General features: G+C 41.0%; 1 protein-coding gene across 1 annotated transcript in view; it reads left to right on the top strand.

The window, feature by feature from the left end:
* XPO4 (exportin 4) overlaps positions 1–20,960 on the top strand; it is a 126,619-nt gene that overhangs the window by 43,926 nt on the left and 61,733 nt on the right. The window lies entirely within an intron of this gene.

Here is a 20,960-nt window from a genome sequence, read left to right as displayed (position 1 = left end):
TTAGATTGATTTTCTTGAAATGAGTTTGGTATTCCCTGACTTGGATTTTTATGGTGGTGCTATTGTTCAAGTGTACAGAATAAGGTGGTAGTGTTTATTCTTTGAAGATGTTTTCTAATGGAAAAATATGAAAACTTTTACTTCTAGCAAATTATTTACTAGTAATACCAAAGAAATTTAAATGGTTAGATTACAGATATAAATATCTGCTTTTTATTAGTTACTGACTAGGTTTGTATTTGGGAAAGCAGCTCCTTAATTTGAAGCCTACAGTTGGCCCTTCTTGAGCATGTGCTGCCCATTGGTGGCTTGAAGGTGGTGCTGCACAGTGGCCCCTTTGTGCCATGTTGAGTCAGATACCTCTAGGTTCCATCTCAGTTTATCGTAAGCAAGTTACTTAACCAATCTGAGTCTCAGCTTTAACAAATGTAAAACAGGGATATGGGTTGTTAAGTGGATTATATGAAACAATACATTTACAACACTCAGGAGTCAGCTACTACTTGTTGAACTCCTAGTACGTAGTCTCCTCGAATGAAGAAGTTCTATCAGTTAGCTAGCTACCTGCATAAGCCCTTCTGCCTTGATCTGAAATACTCTGTATGGTACAGAAAATTACAGTAAGTTTAATTTAACCTGTTCTAGATGTCTTTGATCTGCCTTTTCCAGAGGCAGTGATGTGAGCTGAGCTCTGCGGGAGGCTTGTCATTTTTCTCCTTTATCTCTAGACTGATCGTTATTGTCCTTCTCCTAACAGTCAATTTTCTCTTCATTATTTATTTATTTTGGTTGATAAGAAGCACCTGCTTTCTTAGGTGTGCTTTAAAAAAAAAATCACCTTTGGGTGTTGAAATATAATTTTTACTACAGTTCTTGTTAATAAATAAAGGATGTTGAAAACTTTGAGACAGATTTACAATGTAACAGGCCATATGGAGCTATCAAAACATTAATTATATATGTAGGGAAAATCAACAAAAGTCACACTGCATATATCGTAGCCAATTTTGAAGTCTTAGTTTTAGGGGGAAAATATCATTGGTTGAAGTAATGGCTATTTGTAAATGGAAACAGTGCTCTGGAAGTTTGAAAACAGTATGTCTAAAGATATTTTTACAAAGTATTTAGATAAAGCTTTGGAAAATCTGTCATCTGAAAATGATAATCATAGGAGCAAAGATGCTGAAAGAATAGCTCCTTGTTTAAAGACAAGTATCTCTTGATCGTGACTTGGGGTATTTTGCTTCCTGGCTTATACTGAGTTCTGCCTGACTGTGATACTGTATTTGTTGGGATGCTGAACCACAGCTGAGTAGTTGAGTCCTTTATTAACTGGGCTAATTTAAGGGTAGGAGAAGGAACATGGTATGGAATTAAATTAAGCCACATTTGCAGGGCAAAATAAGGAAATTCGTTTCAAAAGTCCCAATTCTGCCTGACCAAGCAGTGGCGCAGTGGATAGAGTGTTGGACTGGGACGGGGAGGACCCAGGTTCGAGACCCCGAGGTCACCAGCTTGAGCACGGGCTCAACTGTTTGAGCAAAGCTCACCAGCTTGGACCCAAGGCTTGAGCAAGGTGTTACTTGGTCTGTTGAAGGCCCATGGTCAAGGCACATATGAGAAAGCAATCAATGAACAACCAAGGTGTCGCAACGAAAAACTGATGATTGATGCTTCTCATCTGTCTCCGTTCCTGTCTGTACCTATCTATTCCTCTCTCTGACCCTCTTTCTATCTCTGTTAAAAAAAAAAAAAAAATCCCAATTTTGACATAATCTCTAATGGTAGCAGTTACTTGAAGATCTATTCAATTAGTAGGGGGAGAACTGAATAATTATTTAGTTTTTTATCTTGAAGAGGTTCTAATGATCAAATTTAACTTAATATATACAGAGTGGGGCAAAAGATTTACGGTTGTGAGTACACGAGTTTATTCTTGTATTATTATTTATTAATGTATTATTTTTCATACCAACCACTGTAAACCTACTTTTGACCCACCCTGTACTAACATGATGGCTCTTTGAAGAAATTGTTTTTTAGAATAGACATATATATCAAGGAGATATTATAAGATAATGTTATGTATTTTGTATCAAATACATTTGATCATTTAGAATGATATGTTAAGTGAGGCTATGTTAAATTATCAGTGTCAGTCCTTATTTATAATTTTTATACTTTTTTTTATATTTTTCTGAAGTTGGAAACAGGGAGGCAGTCAGACAGACTCCCACATGCGCCCGACCGGGATCCACCCAGCATGCCCACCAGAGGCAATGCTCTGCCCATCTGGGGCGTTGCTCCATTGCAGCCAGAGCCATTCTAGTGCCTGAGGCAGAGGCCATAGAGCCATCCCCAGCGCCTGGGCTGACTTTGCTCCAATGGAGCCCTGGCTGTGGGAAGGGAAGAGACAGAGAGGAAGGAGAGGGGGAGGGGTGGGGAAGCAAATGGGCGCTTCTCCTGTGTGCCCTGGTCAGGAATCGAACCCGGGACTCCTGCACGCCAGGCCGACACTACCACTGAGCCAACTGGCCAGGGCTCTTCTTTCTTTTTTTTATATCTTTTTATTTTGATGTAATTTTACACTTGATCTTAGCCAAAAGGCCGAGAAGCGATTGATGTTGATGTAATTTTAAACATACAGAAATACTACAAGAGTAGTTCCAAGAATTGCCATCTGCCCTTTACCAAGATTCACCTTTATTAAAATTTTGCCTTAACCTGACCAGGCGGTGGCGCAGTAGATAGAGCATTGGACTGGGATGCAGAAGGATCCAGGTTCAAGACCCCAAGGTCGCCAGCTTGAGCGCGGGCTCATCTGGTTTGAGCAAAAAGCTCACCTGCTTGGACCCAAGGTCGCTGGCTCCAGCAAGGGGTTATTCAGTCTGCTGAAGGCCCACGGTCAAGGCACATGTGAAAAAGCAATCAATGAACAACTAAGAAGTCGCAACGAGAAACTAATGATTGATGCTTCTCATCTCTCTCCATTCCTGTCTTGTCTGTCCCTGTCTATCTCTGCCTCTGTAAAAAACAAAAAACAAAAAAAAAATTTTTTGCCTTATTTATTATTTTATTTATTTTTATTTTTAGCTAGAGGGTTGATGACAGACAGGGACAGACTGACAGGAACGGAGAGAGATGAGAAGCAACAACTGGTAGTTGCAGCTCCTTAGTTGCTCATTGATTGCTTTCTCATATGTGCCTTGATGGCAGCGGGGGGGGGGGGGGAGCTCCAGCCGACCCAGTGACCCCTTGCTCAAGTCAGCGACCTTCAGGCTCAAGCCAGAGACCATAGGGCCATGTATATGATCCCATGCTTGAGCTGGTAACCCTGCACTCAAGCTGGTGACCTTGGGGTTTTGAACCTGGGTCCTCAGCATTCCAGGTAGATGTTTCATCCACTGCGCCACCACTTGGTCAGGCTGTCTCATTTATTCCTCCCCCCACGTACGTATATGTTTATATATTACATTTAAATGCATTTTTCGTCCTAAACCATTTGAGAGCAGTTGTAGATATTATACCTATTTACCTCTGACTACTTCTCTGTAGGTTTTCCTGTGATTAAGAATTTTGAAGTCAGTAGTTCTTGGTTCTTATAGAATGTGTTATAAAACTATGGTATGGTTTTCAAAATCAAGAAATTAAATATCGATGCAATCTTATTGGCTCTACAGCCCATATTCAAGTTTTGTTAAGTGTCTCAATAATATCCTTTATAGCTGTTTTCAGTATGTTGTATTTAGTTGTCCTAAGACATCTTTTTTTCTGAGACTACATTTATTAAAGCTGGGGATAGGGAAATAAGGAAGGGTTTAGGATAGAAGAAGTAATAGGAGAGAGCCTAGACAGGGGCTGCTTTGGCTCTGGAAATGTTATAGGAAAGAAATGAGCAGAGGTTGGGCTACTCTGACTCACTGGGAAGTCAAAGAAAAGGGGGCCTTGAAGACAGGTGCAGGTAGTTACCGGTAACCCAGAGGGGCTGCTACTGCCCACTGCTCCCCTGGTTGCAACTCCTGTAGGGACCCTTACAGTTCAGGAGATGCATGCCTGTGGCAGGGAAGGGAGAAGGAAAAGGCATGGGCGTGCCCCTGGGAGAGCATGCATGTCTTAAGACATCTTTGGTCTCGACCAGTTGCTTAACTTTTCTTTGTCTTCCGTGAATTTGACATATTTGAAGAGCTTAAGTCAGTTTCTTTTAAAATGTCCCTGGACTGCCTGACTTGTGGTGGTGTAGTGGATAAAGTGTTGACCTGGAATGCTGAGGACACTGGTTCAAAATCCTGGTCTTGCCTGGTCAAAGCACATACCTGCTCATTCCCTACTCTCTCTCTCTCTCTCTCTCTCTCTCTCTCTCTCTCTCTCATATTAAGTGAGAGGAAGGGAGATAGGCTCCCGCATGTACCCTGACTAGGATCCACCTGGCAACCCTGTTTGGGGCCGATGCTCAAGTGCTGAGCTATTTTCAGCACCTGGGGCTGATGCTCAAACTAGTCAAACCACTGACTGCAGGAGGGAAAGAGAGAGAGAATGGGGAAGGGGAGAAGCAGATGGTCATTTCTCATATGTGCCCTGACCGAGGGAGTTGAAGCCAAGATGTCCATATGCCAGGCCGACACTATCCACCAAGCCATTGGCCAGGGCTCTCTCCCCTTTCTCAAAAATCAGTAAGTAAAATCTTTAAATAAATTTTAAAAATATCATCCTGGCTTAATAGTTTGGTTGGTTAGAGCATCATTCTGAAACGTAGAGGTTGCCAGTTTGATCCCTGGTCAAGGCACAGACAGGAACAGATTGATGTTCCTGTCTCTCTCTCCCTGTCTTCCTTCTTTTCTCTAAAATCATAACGAATAAAAAAAAAGTCCCTGGACTTGGGTCTGTGTGATGTTTCCTGGTCATTAGGTTTCTCACTTTTAGTAGGACTATACCACAGTCATGACATTGTGTCCTTCTTGGTACTTTATGTCAGGAGGCACATGGGGAGCTTTTCCCATTCTGGAGTGTCCATGTTGATCACTTGGTTCAGAGGGTATCTGCCAAGTTTTTCATGCCCCCCCCCCTCCGGAATCCCTAGCAGCCACTGATCTTGATACAGTTTTCATAGTTCTGCTGTTTCTTGTAGTTTGAATCGGACAGTGTGTAGCCTTTCTGATTGGCTTTTTTTCACTTAGTAACATCCATTTACAGTTTCTCCATGTCTTTTCAGGGCTTAATAAGTCATTTCTTTTTTATCACTGAATAATGTTCCTTTGTTTGGGTGAGAGTTTACTTATCTAGTTACCTACAGAAGGACATCTTGATTGCTTCTTTCTTTTGGCAATTATGAAGAAACATCTATGTGTAAGTTTTTGTGTGGACATAATTTTTCAGCTCCTTTGGGTCAGTAGATACCAAGAAGCACACTTGCTGGTAAGAGCATATTTAGTTTTGTAGGAAACAGCTAATTTTTCCAAAGTGGCTGCATCCTTTTGGGAACCCACCAGCAGTGGACGAGAATGTCTATTGCCCCACATCCTCCTTCCAGCACTGGGTACTGTCAGTGTTCTGGATTTGAGGCATTCTGATAGGTGTGTAGTGGTATCTTACCGTATTTTATTTTACTTACTCATCTATTTTAAAGGCTTAAAAACCAATTTTTAAATTTATTGATTGATTTTTAGAGAGAGAGGAAAGGGGCAAAGAGAGTGAGAGAGAATCGCTGCATCTTGTTTTGATTTGTGTGTCCCTGATGGCACGTGGTGAGGAGCATCTTTTCATGTGATTATTTGCATCTTTGTATCTTTGGTGAGGTGTCTGTTAAGGTCTTTGGCCCATTTCTTCATCAGGCTGTTTTCTTTTTTCTTCTATTACTGAATTAGAGAGAGAGAGGAAGGGAGAGAGAGAAAGAGAGAGAAGCATCAACCTGCTGCTCCACCCATCTGGGCCAATTAGTTAATTCTCGTGCATGCCCTGACTGGGGATTGAACTGCAACCCTGTTGTATTGGAAGATGCTCTAACTGGCCAGGGCAGGCTGTGTGTTTTCTTATTGTTGAATTTTAAGAGTTCTTTGTATATTTTAGTTAAGTCTTTTGTCAAAAGTATCTTCTGCAAACATTTCCTCCCAGTCTGTATTCACAGAGCAAAAGATTTTAATTTTAACAAAGTTCAGCTTATCAATTTTTTCCTTTCATGGATCATGACTTTTATTTTTATTTTTTACAGGGACAGAGAGAGTCAGAGAGAGGAATAGATAGGGACAGACAGACAGGAACGAAGAGAGATGAGCAGCATCAATCATCAGTTTTTTGTTTAGGGGTCCCCAAACTTTTTACACAGGGAGCCAGTTCACTGTCCCTCAGACCATTGGAGGGCTCCCACGTATAGTGCTCCTCTCACTGACCACCAATGAGAGAGTTGCCCCTTCTGGAAGTGCGGCGGGAGCTGGATAAATGGCCTTAGGGGGCCAAATTGCGGCCCACAGGCCGTAGTTTGGGGACACCTGCTAGTTGTTCATTGATTGCTTTCCCATATGTGTCTTGACCACGGGCCTTCAGGAGACCAAGTAACCCCTTGCTCAAGCCAGCGACCTTGAGTCCAAGCTGGTGAGCTTTTTGCTCAAGCCAGATGAGCCTGCGCTCAAGCTGGCAACCTCGGGGTCTCGAGCCTGGGTCCTCTGCATCCCAGTCCAACACTCTATCCACTGCGCCACTGCCTGGTCAGGCATGACTTATTTTTATTTCTTTCTTTCTTTTTTTTTTTTTATATATAAATAAATTTTTATTTTAATGGGGTGACATCAATAAATCAGGGTACATACATTCAAAGAAAACATTTCCAGGTTATCATGTCATTTAGTTATGTTGCATACCCATCACCCAAAGAGAGATCGTCCTCTGCCACCCTCCATCCAGTTCTCTCTGTACCCCTCCCCCTCCCCTCCCCCTCTCCCTCCTTCCCTCCCCCCACCCCCCATAGCCACCACACTCCTGTTCATGCCTCTCAGTCTCGCTTTTATGTCCCACTAATGTATGGAATCCTGCAGTTCCTGTTTTTTTCTGATTCGCTTATTTCACTCCGCACAATGCTACCAAGACTCCACCATTCCGCTATAAGTGATCCAATGTCACCATTTCTCCTAGCTGAATAATATACCATGGTGTATATGTGCCCCATCTTCTTCATCTAGTCCTCTATTTTTTTTACAGTGATTAAAAGCCTTTAAGCAAACTCTTGGCCAATACAGCAAGAATCCATAAATGAGTAGTGTCCTTAACATGTTCCCCAAGTCCAAGTTGGCCCCCTCACCATGCCAAATCCCTGAAAAATGCAACCCAACCACAGTTCAGTCTGTTAGGAGCTGTCACAGGGAGCAGGAGTCCAGGAAAGTTCCCCACAGGAAAAGTCCGTATGGCACTGGAATTGTTGTCACCATTCTATACTTTGCAGCTCATGTCCAAGTCCCAATGACCGCTGCTTCTAGCTGGTAATGATTCAGGTAGACTGGAAAAAGCCATTTGCAGCATGCGTGGATATGGAGCTTCTGTTCTCCTCTGCCTGGAGAGTTGAGACCAGGTTGCTTTTCCCTGGAGCTCTGTGACTGTGGCCTGGTAAAGAGAACCTTGGGATACACTAAGCTGGGTGGCAAAGGTAAATTCATAATACAAGTTGGCAAAAGGAGGAAAGAGAGCTCTAAATTAAGAGTAGGTCCCAGCCTGAAATATGAGTGGGGCATTGAGGTAGGAGGAATAAAGGAAACACTATATATTAAGCAAAGCAGCAGAAAATAGGACTATCAACACCCACAACAGAGATCTTTGAGGGAAGAATAAAGAACCTGACTATTCAGGCAAAACATAGTTAAGTGGCCCTTGTGCAAATGAGATCAGTTTACCTGCTTCTTGGAAGAAATACCCTAGGCTTGTACACAGTGTCGTAGATGGGGTCGACGGCCCTGGGCACCTTCAGCCTTCAGTGGCAAACCCCAGCATTCTGGGCAAGGTTAGGTCATAGGTGGCTGGAGCAGGCCTGGAAGAGACTGAACCCTCCCTTAGAGGAGCGAGGGGGAAGCCCACCTTCCAGTGTCCCTGTTTCCTCACAGCAGAGGTGTGTAAGCCTGGCAGGCTTTAGCTCAATGACCTTCCTTTCCACTATTGAAGCAGGACCCAGATGGCATCCTATGAGACCCCTTTGGGGTGCTGGAGCCTTTAAGGGTGTATCCTAAAAGCTGGTAGTTCCCCCTGATCTCTATTGGGCTTTTTCTGCCTTTAGGTATCTTAAAAGCCATTCTCAGAAGATCTCGCTGAGGGGTTTGAGGATCCCCATCTGCCTATATAAATCTTTTCCATATATCTGGAGCTATTTGGAAAAAAGACAGAACAGTGTTATTAGCTAGATCTAATAAAGAAGGTAGATTTGGTGTCTCCTGTTCATCAGCTTTCAAAAGAAATGTAAATTTTTTTTTTTTTTAAGTAAAAAGCATGATATGGTAGACCCGTCGGAGTCATTGGCCTGGTGTGCAGGATTCCCGGGTTCGATTCCCGGCCAGAGCACACAGGAGAAGCGCCCATCTACCTCTCCACCCCTCCCCCTCTCCCCCCTCCCGGTCCCTCTCCTCCCGCCCACAGCCAAGGCTCCACCGGAGCAAATCCACCCTGGGCACTAAGGATGGCCCCATGGCCTCCGCCCTAGTTGCTAGAATGACTCCGGTTGTAACAGAGCAACATCCCAGATGGGCAGAGCATTCCCCCCGGTAGGCATGCCAGGTGGATCCCAGTCAGGCGCATGCAGGAGTCTGTCTGCTTGCCTCCCCATCCCCATCCTCAGAAATATACAAAAAATAAATAAATAAAAGAAAAAAATACAAAAAAAAAAAAAAAAAAAAAAAAAAAAAGGGGGGGGGGCGCATTCCCTTGTGCTAAAGCACCAGGAAGCATGGAGTGAGCTTGAGTATGTCCTATGAAACATGGAGCTCTATGTTTACATATAAGTCTTTGAAGAAGGAGGAACTGCTGAAATAGTTTGTCAGCATTTGTCCCTAAGACAGCAGTCTTTATAGTGGGAACACCATACGTAAATATTTGCTGTCTGTCTATAGATTAAGGGGGGAATATGGCCAATGCTGAAAAGCCATGATCTTTGTGCCCCTCCCCTCCCCCAACCCCCTCCCTCTCCTCCCCCCACCCTGTAACCCTAACACTGTTGTTCATGTCTCTGAGTCTCATCTTTATGTCCCACCTATGTGTGGAAACATATAGTTCTTAGTTTTTTCTGATTTACTTCTTTCACTCAGTATAATGTTATCAAGGCCCATCCATGTTGTTGTAAAAGATCCTATGTCATCATTTCTTATGGCTGAGTAGTATTCCATAGTATATATATACCAAAGCTTTTTAATCCACTCATCCTCTGATGGACACTTGGGCTGTTTCCAAATCTTTGCTATTGTGAACAATGCTGCCATAAACATGGGGGTGCATTTCTTCTTTTCAAACAGTGCTATGGTGTTCTTGGGGTATATTCCTAACAGTGGTATAGCTGGGTCAGAAGGCAGTTCGATTTTTAATTTCTTGAGGTATCTCCATACTGTTTTCCACAGTGGCTACACCAGTCTGCATTCCCGCCAGCAGTGCAGGAGGGTTCCCTTTTCTCCACATCCTCGCCAGCACTTATTCTGTGTTGTTTTATTGATGAGCGCCATTCTGACTGGTGTGAGGTGATATCTCATTGTGGTTTTAATTTGCATTTCTCTAATCATTAATGATGTTGAACATTTTTTCATATGCCTATTGGCCATCTGTGTGTCCTCTTTGGAGAAATGTCTATTCATTTCTTTTGCCCATTTTTGGATTGGATTGTTTGTCTTCCTGGTATTAAGTTTTACAAGTTCTTTATAAATTTTGGTTATTAACCCCTTATCAGACGCTATGTCAAATATATTCTCCCATTGTGTAGTTTGTCTTTTTATTCTGTTCTTATTGTCTTTAGCTGTGCAGAAGCTTTTTAGTTTGATAAAGTCCCATTTGTTTATCCTGTCTTTTATTTCACTTGCCTGTGGAGACAAATCAGCAAATATATTGCTGCGAGAGATGTCAGAGAGCTTACTGCCTATGTTTTCTTCTAAGATGCTTATGGTTTCATGGCTCACATTTAAGTCTTTTATCCATTTTGAGTTTATTTTTGTGAGTGGTGTAAGTTGGTGGTCTAGTTTCATTTTTTTGCAGGTAGCTGTCCAGTTTTCCCAACACCATTTGTTGAAGAGGCCGTCTTTACTCCATTGTATTGTCTTACCTCCTTTGTCAAATATCAGTTGTCCATAGAGCTGTGGGTTTATTTCTGGGTTCTCTGTTCTGTTCCATTGATCTATGTGCCTGTTCTTATGCCAGTACCATGCTGTTTTGAGTACAATGGCCTTATAATATAACTTGATATCTGGGAGTGTGATACCTCCCGCTTTTTTCTTCCTTTTCAGGATTGCTGAGGCTATTCGTGTTCTTTTTTGGTTCCATATAAATTTTTGGAATATGTGTTCTATGTCTTTGAAGTAAGTCATTGGTATTTTCATTGGTATTGCATTGAATTTATAAATTGCTTTGGGTAATATAGACATTTTAACGATGTTTATTCTTCCTAACCATGAGCACGGTATATGCCTCCACTTATTCGTATCTTCCCTGATTTCTTTTATCAATGTTTTATAATTTTCTGAGTACAAGTCTTTAATCTCCTTGGTTAGATTTATTCCTAGGTACTTTATTTTTTGGTTGCAATGGTAAAGGGTATTGATTCCCTGATTTCTCTTTCTGACAGTTCATTATTAGTGTATAAAAATGCCTCTGATTTCTGAGTATTGATTTTATATCCTGCCACCTTGCCAAATTCTTTTATCAGGTCTAGTAGTTTTTTGACTGAAACTTTAGGGTTTTCTATATACAATATCATGTCATCTGCAAATAATGATAGTTTTACTTCTTCTTTTCCAAGTTGGATGCCTTTTATTTCTTTTTCTTGTCTGATTGCTGTGGCGAGGACTTCCAGAACTATGTTGAATAAGAGTGGTGAAAGGGGGCAACCCTGCCTTGTTCCTGATCTTGAGGGGATAGCTTTTAATTTTTGCCCATTGAGTATTATGTTGGCTGTGGGTTTGTCATAGATGGCCTTTATCATGTTGAGGTATGTTCCCTGTATTCCCACTTTGCTGAGAGTTTTGATCATGAATGGGTGCTGGACTTTATCAAATGCTTTTTCTGCATTTATTGAAATTATCATGTGGTTTTTCTCCTTTCTTTTGTTTATGTGATGAATCACATTGATTGATTTGCGAATATTGTACCAGCCTTGCCTCCCAAGAATAAATCCTACTTGATCATGGTGTATGATTTTTTCCATATATTGCTGGATCCGGTTTGCTAATATTTTATTGAGGATTTTTGCATCTAAGTTCATCAGGGATATTGGCCTATAATTTTCTTTTTTTGTGTTGTCTTTGCCTGGTTTTGGAATCAGAATTATGCTCGCCTCATAAAAGGAGTTTGGAAGTCTTCCTTCCTCTTGAATTTTTTGAAATAGCTTGAGAAGGATAGGAGTTAGTTCTTCGTTGAATATTTGGTAGAATTCACTTGTGAAGCCATCAGGCCCAGGACTTTTCTTTTTTGGGAGTTTTTTGATAGCTGTTTCAATCTCATTTGTTGTAATTGGTCTGTTTAGGTTTTCTGATTCTTCCAGATTGATTTTTAGAAGATTATATGATTCAAGGAATTTGTCCATTTCATCTAGGTTGTCTAGTTTTTTGGCGTACAGTTCTTCATAGTATTTTCTTACAATATTTTGTATTTCTGTTGTGTCAGTTGTTATTTCTCCACTCTCGTTTCTAATTTTATTTATTTGAGTCCTCTCTCTTTTTTTCTTGGTGAGTCTTGTTAAAGGTTCATCGATCTTGTTTACCTTTTCAAAGAACCAGGTCCTGGTTTCATTGATCCTCTGTATTGTTTCTTTAGCCTCTATGTCACTTATTTCTGCTCTGATCTTTATTATTTCCTTCCTTCTACTAGCTCTGGGCTTTACTTGCTGTTCTTTTTCTAGTTCTTTTAGATGCAGGGTTAAGTTGTTAATTTGAGCTTTTTCTAGCTTCTTGAGGTATGCCTGTAATGCTATAAACTTCCCTCTCAGGACTGCTTTTGCTGTGTCCCATAAATTTTGAGTTGATGTATGCTCATTATCGTTTGTTTCTAGGAATTTTTTAATTTCTTCTTTGATCTCAATGTTAACCCATTCATTGTTTAATAACGTGCTATTTAGTTTCCAAGTGTTTGAATGTTTTTCAGTTTTTCTATTGTGGTTGATTTCTAGTTTAATGCCATTGTGATCAGAGAAAGTGTTCGATATGATTTCAATCTTCTTAAATTTGTTGAGCCCGCTTTTGTGCCCTAACATGTGGTCTATTCTAGAGAATGTCCCATGAGCGCTTGAAAAGAATGTATATTCTGCTCTTTTAGGGTGAAAGGTTCTGAAGATATCTATTAAATCGAGTTCATCTAATATGTCCTTTAAGTCTGCTGTTTCTTTGTTAATTTTCTTTCTTGAGGACCTATCTAATGATGTTAATGGGGTATTGAAATCTCCTACTATTATAGTATTGCTGTTGATCTCGCCCTTTAAGTCTATCAAAGTCTGCTTTATATATTTAGGTGCTTCTATATTAGGTGTGTAGATATTTATAATGGTTATATCTTCCTTTTGTATTGCTCCCTTTATCATTATGTAGTGACCTTCTTTATCTCTAACTATGGTCTTTGTTCTAAAGTCCATTTTGTCTGATATAAGTATTGCTACCCCAGCTTTTTTTTCATTTCCATTTGCGTGAAATATTTTTTTCCATCCTTTTATCTTCAGTCTGTGTGCATCTTTTGATTTAAGGTGTGTCTCTTGTAGACAGCATATGTATGGGTCCTGTTTTCTTATCCACGCAGCTACCCTATGTCTCTTGATCGGATCATTTAATCCATTAACATTTAAGGTTATTACTGATATGTAATTGTTTATTGCCATTTTTTTTCTTTAAAACTGTTTTTCTCTTTTGCTATATTCTTTTTTTCCTTTGATCTGTTTACAACAGGTCCCTTAGCATTTCTTGCAGCCTTGGTTCGGTTGTAGTGAAATCCTTTAGTTTTTTTTTGTCTGTAAAGCTTTTTATTTCTCCTTCAATTTTAAATGATAGCCTTGCTGGATAAAGTAGTCTTGGTTGTAGGTTCTTGTTCTGCATTACTTTGAATATTTCTTGCCATTCCCTTCTGGCCTCAAGTGTTTCTGTTGAGAAGTCAGAAGTCATCCTTATGGGGGCTCCTTTGTAGGTGATTGTCTTTTTTTCTCTAGCAGCTTTTAATATTTTCTCTTTATCATTTAGCTTTGGTAATTTAATTATGATGTGTCTTGGTGTTAGTTTCTTTGGATTTCTCCTTAATGGAGTTTTCTGTGCTTCCTGAACATGTGAAATATTTTCCTGCCTTAATTGGGGGAAGTTTTCCGCTATAATATGTTTGAACAAAGTCTCTATCCCTTGTTCTTTCTCTTCTTCTTCAGGAACCCCTATGATGCGGATGTTATTTCTCTTCATGTTGTCACAGAGCTCTCTTAGAGTTTCCTCAGACTTTTTGAGTCTCTTTTCTTTTTTCTCCTCTGCTTCCATGCCTTTATTTATTGTGTCCTCTAACTCACTGATTCGATTCTCTGCTTCATCCATCCTGCTTTTAATTCCTTCCATTGTATTCTTTATTTCAGATATTGTATTTGTCATTTCTGACTGATTCTTTTTTATTATTTCAATGTCCTTTTTTATATTTGTTATCTCTTTATTTAGGTTTTCGTAATGGCCATCTATGGTGGTTCTAATATCTTTGATTATCCTAACTATCGTTATTTTAAACTCTGCATCTGGTAATTTGGTTATATCTGATTCACTTAGGTCCTTTTCTGGGGATTTCTCTTGGTTTATTTGTGTTGTATTTCTCTGCCTCCGCATTTTCTCTTCACGAGAGTGGCTGTGATCACGTGCTCGGGTGCACAAGGGTTGGTGGCCTTGGCCTTTGCCCCGCCCCCGTGTGTGATGTTATGCTCGGTCCTGAGGGCACTGGCGAGCACCTTTGCTCAGCTGCGGGTCTCCGCCTGTTTCCGAGCTTTCGCCCTGCCTTTGCAGGATGATCCCACTCAAGGAACAGCTGCTAGCCTTGGCTCTACCACCAGGAAAGGCTGCGTGCCCAAGCTCAGCTTCGTAGCGGAACTCCGCCTCTTTTGGGCTTTTGGCTCCACCCCCGCGGGAGGAGCCTGCTACCAAGTCAGACCGCAAGCCTGGGTTGCACAGGCGGGGCAGGGATGTGCTCCTCTGCCCTTGCTCCGGGGCTGGTTTCTACCCTTTCTGGGTTTCCCGCCCTTCTCCCGGAGGTTGGATTACAGGCTGCCGGCAGCTGAGCTTAGCCGCTTTTGCACGCCCCCTTCTCCCTAGCCCGGCAAGATTGAGCTCACACCTGAGCCCACTGGTGGCCAGCCGGCTTCCGCCCCTGCCAGCAGAACCACGCTTTTGTCTCCCGCTGCCGCCCGCTCTCCGGTGCGCCCTCAGCCATGTGGGTGGGGGCGTTGCAGCTCGGACCCTAAGACTCACTACCGTAGACCCGAAAGCTCCCTCCTTCTATGCGACTCTGCTCTGAATGCCACAGGGGAGCTTGTTTGGCTGCTCTCCTGCTTCCCTTTGCTGGTATTGCTGTTTCCGGGGGAAATATTCACTTCAGCTTTGGGGAGTGACTCGTCCCAGGGGTTAGAGTGGCTATCTCCCAAAAATGTTTCTCCCTATGCCTCCTAGATTGCACTCTCTTCCTGTTACTGTGGTTCTCTCCCCTCTCCCTCCGTCTCCAGGAGCCCCGGGTGAGTGTTTGTGAGAGAGATGTTCTGCGTGGTCCCTTTAAGAAGGATCCTGGGTCTGCGAAATCAGACTCTCTCACAAACAGTATCCTGACTTGTTTCCAGCTAAATACTGTCCTTATGCTTCTTCTGTGCTCTGGGGCTGCAGGCTGGGGCTTTGTTCCTGGGGCTCAGGACCCTTCCCCCTCTGCTAAACTCACTTCCCGCCATGCGAGTCTCTCCCTGCTGCCGTTCGCTCCGAGAAGCTGGGCAGCCCTCTCCGCGTTTCCGCTTTTCCTACCAGTCTCTGGGTGGCTTCTTCAGCGTTCCTGGGTTGAAGAGTCCTTTTAGTTTAGTCCAAAGTTGGTTTTTCCAGTTGATAGTTCATAAAATTAGTTTGTAATCCACATTGGTTCTGGGAGGTAGATGCTGGTACGTTCGCCTACTCCAGCGCCATCTTGTCTCTCCTCTATTTATTTCTTTATTTTTATTTTTTTGACAGAGAGAGGGACAGACAGGAAGGGAGAGAGATGAGAAGTATCAATTCTTTGTTGCAGCACCTTAGTTGTTCATTGATTGCTTTCTCATATGTGCTTTGATCGAGTGACTCCAGTAGAGCAAGTGACCCCTTGCTCAAGCTGGAGACCTTGGGCTCAAGCCAGTGACTATGGTGTCGTATCTATGACCCTGTGCTCAAGCTGGTGAGCCTGTGCTCAAGCTGAAGCCTTGGAGTTTTGAACCTGGGTCCTCTGCGTCCCAGTCTGATTCTCTATCCACTGTGCCACCACCTGGTCAGGCAGATCATGCCTTTTATATTAGATCTATAAGTCATTGCCAAACCCTAGGTCACCTAGAAATTTCTCTTGTATTATCTTCTAGGAATATTAAAAGTTTTGTGTTTCACATTTAGGTCTGTGGTTCATTTTGAGTTAACATATGTGAGGTGTAAGGTTTATGTTTAGATTCACTTTTTTGCATGTGGATGTCTAGTTGTTCCAGTACCATTTTATTTAGTTATGTATTATTTAAAAAAATTTTGTTATTTATTGGTTTTAGTGATAGAGGAACGGGAGAGAGAGAGAGAGAAAGGAACATCAATCTGTTCACTGCTAAGCTCTGCTCTTTGGGATGACGCTTCAGCTGACTGAGCTATCTGGTCAGGGCCAGCACCATTTGTTTTAAAGACTGTCATTTCTCCATTATATTATATCTTTGTTCTTTTGTCAAAAATCCTTTGACTGCATTTGTGGGGCTCTCTATTCTGTTACACTGAAGCTATTTGTCTGTTCTTTCACCAACACTACATTGTCTTGATTACTATAGCTTTATAGTGAATTTTGAAATCAGGAAGCGTGAGTCTTCCAACTTCATTATTTTTTACGATAATTCTGTCTTTTCTGTGTTCTTTGCATTTCCATGTGGCGTTTAGGATCAGCTTTTCTATTTCTGCAAAAAAAAAGGGCAGCTGGTATTGTGTGCGGGAATTGTGCTGAGGTATAGATCAGATCAGTTTGGGAGTGTTGCCATGTTCCAGTGATAGGTTTCTGATCTATGAGTATAGGGTCTTTCCATTTATTTAGATCTTTAATTTTTTCAACAGTTTTGTAATTTTTAGAGTACAAATTTCAGACTATTTTTGTTGAATTTATTCCTGAGTATTTTATTCTTTTTAATTCAATATAGAGTTAATTTTTAATTTTTTTCAGATTATTCATTGCCAATGTATAGATATAAAAAAATCTTAATATTGATTTTACTGTATAATCCTTGTACTACGTAACCTTACTAAACCTGTTTATTTACTGAAATACTCTTTTTAGTGGATATAAATTTTCTTCTATATACATGTTGTCATCAGCAAACTATTTTTTAGAAGGAGTATTATATGCAGGTATTATATGTGTAGAAGATGATTTATGAAAGTTACCTCCTCTTTAGGCCTGGGTGATACAAAGTCTGTTGCTCTCGGGTTTTGGTGGATGGTAAAACCACCCCTGCCCAGGGAGCTAATTCCTCAGTTATTGTGCCCTGTCTCACTTCCTTGAAAGAGATTGAGATGAAATTCATCTGCTTTTTATTCTGTTTTAGGTCACTGCTGTCCAGAGAAAGTGTCCTTGTCTTGTGTCCAACCCCTTCTCATCTGTCATCCTCATTTAAAAATGGGCCCTTGAGAGCCTGGGTGTCTGATGCTGACCCCCACTGAAACACTCTTCCACACTCTTGAGTTAGAACCATGCTCGCAGGCTCTCTTTCTGCCCTGACGCCTTCGCATATGGGATTTCTGTCTGGGAACCTCCCTTTGTCTAGTCACCTCCTAATTGAGCCCCAGTTGTGGCCCCTGGACCAGGTCAGGCTTCTTGTGCTGTGGCTTGTGATGTGCATGTTACATGTGCTTTACTTCACTGGACTCACTTCTCAGGTATAAATTCTCATTTGTCAGCTGACTGGAGTAACATCTGTTGACCCAGTGATATGGGGGCTCACAGAGGCACAGATCATGCTTTTTCACTGTATTGTTAATGCCTTGCACAGCATCTAGCATATAGTAATAGATTCTTAACAATCTGTTATTTAATTATTCAGGTTGCAGAGTTTCAGAAGTATTATCTCAGTTCTTGGGTATGTGTTTATGCTGCTAATAATGTTTAGTTAGTGGTTCACCTGGTATCCACACCAGGTTTTGGCAATGCTGATCATAAATGACAATATTGTTTTGTAATAAGAATGTTTGGCAGGTATTTTTGGTATGTTGGATTCAGTGATACTTCTATTTTTAGTTGTGTTACACTGCTTTTTATTGGTATTCTATTTTTGTGGATCTGATTTGGTTTTGGTGAAAAATTTTTTTTAACTCGTATCTCTTAGGGAAAGCTAACTTGATCATAAATTAGTAGTGGGATATAGATGCTGTCACCTAAAGTAGGATTTCCAGTAAAGGAGGCTGCATTACTGTTGGAGGTAAAGCTTGGGAAGACAGCCTGGTGAGGTCAGCTCTCCTTTATTTCAAAAGACTTCTCATTACTTGGACTAAGTGCCATGTGTGAGACTGGGCTCATGGCATTTGTGTCATGTCAGAAGAGAAGTAGCAGTGTTTGTTGTTAAGAAACACTGGGCTTCCTTGCCTTTGAAACTTTGTTTTTACTAGTAAGGTAGCATAAACAGAGTATGGGAGGATGGACAAATTGCTTATTACTTTTACAAAACGTCCACTGTTGCCATCGGCCTGTCTTATGAAATACTTAACGTAAGGGTAGGCAGTGGAGATTTCGGACTATTCATATTTGCTCCAGAACAATTTGTAGATGTTACATGACTTATTTGTTGTTATTTTTTAAACTGTCAATCACCAGCACAAATGGTACCCTTATTGGAGGTGTTAGTGAATGAACAAGAAGAACTCATTGCAGATGTAAGAACACATGTATTTCCAAAGATGACTTTCCCTCCTCATGCTAAGAGGCATGTACTATGATAATACGGTTTGTTGTTGGAGACAGAAGACTTCATATGACAGAATCCAATAACAGTTAGTAGCAGGGTGCGTTTAAGCTCAGTCCTTCTGACTTTCTGCTTGGTTGTGAGTGTCTCTGGTCATGCACCTATAGGGCGGGGCTGGTGTCATATTTTATGTGCCTTTGGCTTTTCCGAAGGTGGTGAGCTTCCTAAACGGAAAATTTTAGAGCTAGATAGGCTCGTCATGGCTTGGATTCGGTACAGTGACAGAAAAATCATTGTGCTGTAACTCCTGGTGCTTGAATTTGATGAAAACATCAGAAGGTAAGGTACCATAAGATACTGATGACAAACTTTTAAAAAGACACGATTATTAAAAGACAAAGTAGCTCTATATGGTTGTTTTATTTGTTGAATTTTATTTGGTTACAAATGACTTATTCTGATGCAGTATATAAATTACCTGAGTTCATTGTTCATTTTAGAAAAACTTTGTAAAGCCATAGCCCAAGAAAATTCTTGATTTAAAATCTGATTTAAATTTTGGTAAATGGTGGCTATTTAATTAGTATCAATCTGTTGTGACTCAAATGTTCTAAAATTTGACAAGTGTATAATTATATAATAAACCATTAATTACTAAATCACTTTATTGCTAGACTTTTCTTTCGTTAGTGACAGAGTTGGATTAAAAAAGCCATAAATGTCTAGATATTATGACATGTCATAGTAGTACTAGGTATGAAACTTTTGAAAGCTTTGAAAGGAAACTTATTTTACTTGAAACTATTGTTTTTAAAAGAAACTATTGCTTTATTCAAACTTTAAATCACTTAAATATATTGTCTTAAGAATAGAAGTCTTAGTTTTTGGCTTTCAGCTCAGAGGAGGCTAAGTAGCAACTTTCTTTGTCCTGAATCTGGGTCATTCAACACCAGCTACTTCCATCATGATGCTGAAGTTCAGCTTCAGTGTGATCAAAACCATATATCTGAGGTGCACTGGTGGGGAAGTGGTGCCATGTCCTCTCTGGCCCCCAAGATGGGCCCCCAGGGTTTGTCTCCAAAAAAAGGTTGGTGATGACATAGCCAAAGCAACTGGTGATTGACAGAGTCTGAAGATGACAGTGAAAGTAACCAGTCAGAACAGACAGACCCAGATTGAGATTGTGCCTTGTGCTTCTGCCCTGGTCATCAAAGCCCTCAAAAAACTGCCAAGAGACAGAAAGAAGCAAAAATTTAAAATAAAATAAAATAAAAAGCATTGAGCACAGTGGAAATACCACTTCTGAAGAGATTGTCAACATTGTCCAACAGATGCTATGCTAGCTGAACTGATCTTTAGCTAGGGAACTTTCTGGAACCATTAAAGAGAGATCCGCAGGACTATCTAGTGTGTGGGTTGTGACATTGGTGGCCACCATCCTCATGACATCACAGATGACATCAGCACATACTGGAGTTGATGCTTCCTGCTCCTCCCTTCTTCTCTCTCTCTCTGCCCTTTCTAAAATGAATAAAGTCTTTTAAAAAATTAAAAAAAAAAAAAAAGAAACTATTAGCACACCAAAAGCAAACCCAGTGTTCGTGGGCTGATTTCCCTTTAAATTCAGCCGGCTTTCTTGGGTTCCAGCAGTCCTTTCCTTTGGCGTTGGACTCTCCCTGCACCTCCACAAGGGGGCAGGGGCGGGAAGGGAAAGTGGAGCTGGGGTGGACCTGGTTTGAGTCTCACTTTTATTCATCCATTGAGTTTTCAGAGTCCGGCAAGCAGGCTCTCTTCTGAAACAATTTGCAGTGCTCCCTTGTTCTTCAGACCAAAGTAACATTAGAGATTCAAAAGGGGGTTAAGCAGTAGTCTTTAAAAGTGGTTTCCAAGGCATTGTAACAGGCTTTAATGTTCTCTGTTAATGATTTGGGCTCTAATGGAAACAGAGCGTTTGAACTTATACCTAAGTGTTGTGAGTTGTGATTTTGGAAAACTGCCATTGCAGTTTCTCATGCAGTGATGAGAATGTAGCCTAGTGGCTGCGTTTCAGCCAGGCATTTGATGAGATGTGGGACGGGCAGGGTTACAGTCTTTAGGCCCCAAAGCTTTCCCAGTACTGAAAACCTTGATCACTATGTCAGTGTCATTGTGTGAGTTTTGCTCTAAACTCTTCTAATATATTACAGCGACTTACAAATAGCAAAAAATAGTTTTCTTTTAGAAGTGTGTCTGATACAGAACATTTGAAGACCATACCAATTGGTTTTTAATCTGTGGGATTTTTAAATGAGCATAATAGAGTTACGTGAACCGATTATTTCTTTGTGTGGAATTGGTGTTTGGTTACTCTGATGTGGGGGGTTTTATTCCTCAGTGTGATCAATGTTTGTTTTTGAATCTATTTTTTTTTCAGGCAAATGCTATTTTTTCCAAGTAGACTATGTGAGAGTCGCATTTTATATACCTGATTTCAGCTATTACAAGATATTGGGGGTAAATGATGAGATAAACATGGCAGAAATTTGATTTTTCTTTTTTTGTATGTGTTTGGTATGAGTATTCTTCCTTCTGTTGCCACTGTTAAGATCTCTGATCATCATAGTTTCTGTATTCCTGCAGCATGCCGTATCTTTACAATGACACTGTTATCTTA

The sequence above is a fragment of the Saccopteryx bilineata genome, chromosome 2, assembly GCF_036850765.1.
Source record: "Saccopteryx bilineata isolate mSacBil1 chromosome 2, mSacBil1_pri_phased_curated, whole genome shotgun sequence".
Lineage (NCBI taxonomy): Eukaryota > Metazoa > Chordata > Mammalia > Chiroptera > Emballonuridae > Saccopteryx > Saccopteryx bilineata.
The sequence above is the reverse complement of the archived record's forward strand: the minus strand, read 5'-3'. Positions and strand labels throughout refer to the sequence as shown.